At 43.1% G+C, this 3,926-nt stretch overlaps 1 long non-coding RNA gene across 1 annotated transcript; it reads left to right on the top strand.

The window, feature by feature from the left end:
• Positions 1-411: 411 nt before the first annotated feature.
• On the top strand, positions 412-2,923 carry LOC115174680 (uncharacterized). Its single transcript, XR_003871823.1, has 2 exons — positions 412-961; positions 2,515-2,923. It is a non-coding gene; the product is annotated as an uncharacterized LOC115174680 (long non-coding RNA).
• Positions 2,924-3,926: the final 1,003 nt, after the last annotated feature.

Here is a 3,926-nt window from a genome sequence, read left to right as displayed (position 1 = left end):
GGATGGAAGACTTTGGCTGACTATATGCATATCTTACTGGCTGTGTTAATTTTGTGGGAGTTTAAGTGGATCCCTTGGAGTTTGGTCATTAATTGGAGTTTAGTCATTTGTGTTTGGTCCAGAACATCCCGCTGACCTCACCACTCTCTGGAGGCTGATAAAACAGCCAATTGTTCAGTAAAGTTTCCTACATTTACCATGTTACGCTCTATACAGCAACAATGCATGCTAGAAATCGTTAAAGGGAAATTTCACCGCTTCTCTATTAAACAGTGTGTGACCATTAATATGTTATTAACATATTATGTGTCAAAGAAATCGAGAATTTCCTCACTACACACAAACATGAGCGTTTCTGCATCTCATTGGTAGAAACGGTTATCTACATTTCCTGGTTGTAAGCAAACCGCAATATCCAGAATTCCTAGCGATTTCAGTGGAGGTGGATCCAGTTGAATACTCACGTGGAGAAATATCAAAATGTCTGTGTTTGTATCCAGCACTTTCAGCCTGAGGATTTCGATATGTACCTGAAGTCTCAACTGATGATGTTGCCAGGACATCGAACGTTTTAAAGTGATGCTATTCCATAGATTTTCCCATTCACTTCAAAGAGGAAAGGTACCCGATCAGCCAACATCAGCACAGCAGAAAAGAAGTCGAGCTGAGATAACGTAGCTAACTTTACCTAGCTAACTACGTTTGTTTATCTCAACCAAAATCTAACTAACTAGCTTTCATAATACGCTGCCTAGACATTCCAAAGTAATGTAATTATCTAGCAGCTATCTGGCAAAGTGATTTGTAACTTTGCAAGCTAACATTAGCTACGTTAACTACAGCCTACCGGATCGTAGCTAACTAACTGACTAACAGTACCGTAGAGGCTAACGTGACTATGTGTTCGATCCCATCAACATCTGCAGCGGCATCAACATCAAACTCAGCACCAGGAACTAGTGTAAGTTACCTTTGCTAAATCTTTCCATGACTCCACGATGAGTAAATAAATATTCTGGAGCTAGGCTTATACATGGTCCGTGTCTTGTTGTCATGGCTGGTGTTTTTACAAGTAGGCTACAACTACTGTCGTTTTCTCTGTGTAGTGGAGGCTTTGTTGATTGTTCATACAATGCTTGACGTCTTCTACATTGGAGAAAAGGAGGTATTAGTAAGGAGGGGGTGGTGTGGGTGACTGACTGGTGTGTGTGTGAAGGTTAATCTATTGACGTGAGGGGGGGGGTGGGTGGATATAGTACCTTGTTTGTGTGTGTATTGATGGGGGACACATTTGTAAAATGTTGGCTAATCACTAATACTGAGTATCCTACATATTCTTTGGCATGGGGGAGAGGGGTTGTTAGTATGCTCTTCTAACATATTTACTCTATTGTTGGCAGTGCTTGTCTACCCAACAGCACAACTGTAAGCCCTCATATACAACAATACACAACTGGACTTTCTACAAGTCAAGCCCCCATCAAACGTTTCACATCTTTTCTAACAGTCCATCTCAATGCCCCATTATTGACTCTGAGTGTAACAGAACACATACTGTACCAGTCTACTGTATCCTTTTTTGGTTCAAGTTTTATTGGTCGTTGGTACGGGATACACATGGTATACATCATCCCGCTGGAGGGCCTTGCCGATGTGGACGGAGCAATTCCCGTACCAGGCCGTGATGCAACTGGTCAGGGTGCTCTCAATGGTGCTGTGGTAGTATTTAGAGAGGACCCGGGGAGGCATGCCAAATTTTCTTCTGATACACATGGTATACATCATCCCACAAAATGTTTACTTGCAAGTTCCTTAATGCAACAACAATGAGAAATTGTAAAAAAATAAGAATAAAAACAAAGTAAATGGCAGTAGAATATAATAAACATTTTACCATAAGTATGAAACAGGAAGGCACAATGTATAGTACAATATGTACATGTGTATTGGAGAAGGGGGGTGTGAGGGGCAAGTGTATACATTGAGCAGTATAATATGTGTTTGGTAGCAGTAGTTGTGATGTGTGCTAAGGTGCGGAGAATCAAAGCAGGTGGTCAGTCAAGTGCAAGTGTTCAGCAGTCTTGTAGATACCAACAGGCTCAGAGAGTTTCTATCAGATCTCATTCTCCGATACCATCTGCCTGACGGTAAGGGAGAGAACAGCTTGTGTCTGGTGTGTGTGTGGGGTCCTTGATAATGCTACGGGACTTCCTCAAGCACCGTTAAGAGTAGATGTCCTGGATGGGTGGAAGCATGGTCCCAGTGATGTACTGGGCCGTCTTCACCATCCGCTGGAGGACCTTGCGGTCGTGGACGGAGCAATTCCCGTACCAGGCCGTGATGCAACCGGTCAGGGCGCTCTCAATGGTGCAGCAGGAGTATTTAGAGAGGACCCGGGGCGGCATGCCAAATTTCGTCTGCCATTTACAGATTAACATGGTTTCTTGTATGGTTACACATCCTCATGATCAGTCTTTGTTTTACACATCCTCATCAGTATTCATGTCTTTCCAGGAGACTTGCAGTACAAACACATCTTCTGCAAGAGGTCGACGCAGTGGGTGGTGAAGAAAGTGTATGAGCCCAGAACCCACCACTTCAGGGAGAGGCTTGTCTACCTGTCTGTGTAGTGCAGAACAACTTAGAATGTTGTCAACAAGGAGCCAGAGTCACAGCTCCCCAAACCCAACATCCCTGCCAACATCGCCACAGCATCAAAGTCTGCAACACCAGCTTCCATTATCCAAGAACACGACGTTCACCAGCTGAAGAACACTCTGGAACGTGCCTGGAACATTCAGCCAACACAACATCCATATTCAGTTAGACTGATGTTGTAGTATAATATAGAATGCCTAGTATGCTCACAACTGCATTGTGGTATAGATATTGCTAGCTCTTGTACATAAACTCAGCAAAAAAAGAAACGCCCCTTTTTCAGGACCCTGTCTTTCAAAGATAATTTGAAAAATCCAAAGAACTTCACAGATCTTCATTGTAAAGGGTTTAAACACTGTTTCCCATGCTTGTTCAATGAACCATAAACAATTAATGAACATGCACCTGTGGCACGGTCATTAAGACCCTAACAGTTTACAGACGCTAGGCAATTAAGGTCACAGTTATGAAAACTTAGGACACTAAAGAGACCTTTCTACTGACTCTGAAAAACACCAAAAGAAAGATGCCAAGGGTCCCTGCTAATCTGCGTGAACGTGCCTTAGGCATGCTGCAAGGAGGCATGAGGACTGCAGATGTGGCCAAGGCAATAAATTGCAATGTCCGTACTGTGAGACGCCTAAGACAGCGCAGCAGGGAGACAGGGCGGACAGCTGATCGTCCTCGCAGTGGCAGACCACGTGTAACAACACTTGCACAGGATCAGTACATCCGAACATCACACCTGCAGGACAGGTACATGATGGCAACAACAACTGCCCGAGTTATACCAGGAATGCACAATCCCTCCATCAGTGCTCAGACTGTCCGCAATAGGCTAAGAGAGGCTGGACTGAGGGCTTGTAGGCCTGTTGTAAGGCAGGTCCTCACCAGACATCACCGGCATCAACGTCGCCGTTTGCTGAAAATAAATGCAGTTGACAGTGAGAGGACATTCATTTTTTTGCTTAGTTTAGGTATATAATGGTGTTTGATCGAATGTTTTATATAATACTTTTTAAAACCTCTTAAGGATCGGCCCCTTTTTTTCAATTTTCGCCTAAAATGACATACCCAAATCTAACTGCCTGTAGCTCAGGCCCTGAAGCAAGGATATGCATATTCTTGGTACCATTTGAAAGGAAACACTTTGAAGTTTGTGGAAATGTGAGAGCAATGTAGGAGAATATAACACTTTATATCTGGATAAAGATTACTACAAAAGAAAAAAAAAAACTTTGTTGTATTATCTGTGAAATGCAAGAGAA

Source organism: Salmo trutta, chromosome 35, assembly GCF_901001165.1.
Source record: "Salmo trutta chromosome 35, fSalTru1.1, whole genome shotgun sequence".
NCBI classification, from domain to species: Eukaryota; Metazoa; Chordata; class Actinopteri; order Salmoniformes; family Salmonidae; genus Salmo; species Salmo trutta.
Note: the sequence above shows the minus strand (reverse complement) of the source record. Positions and strands in the feature narration are given on the sequence as shown.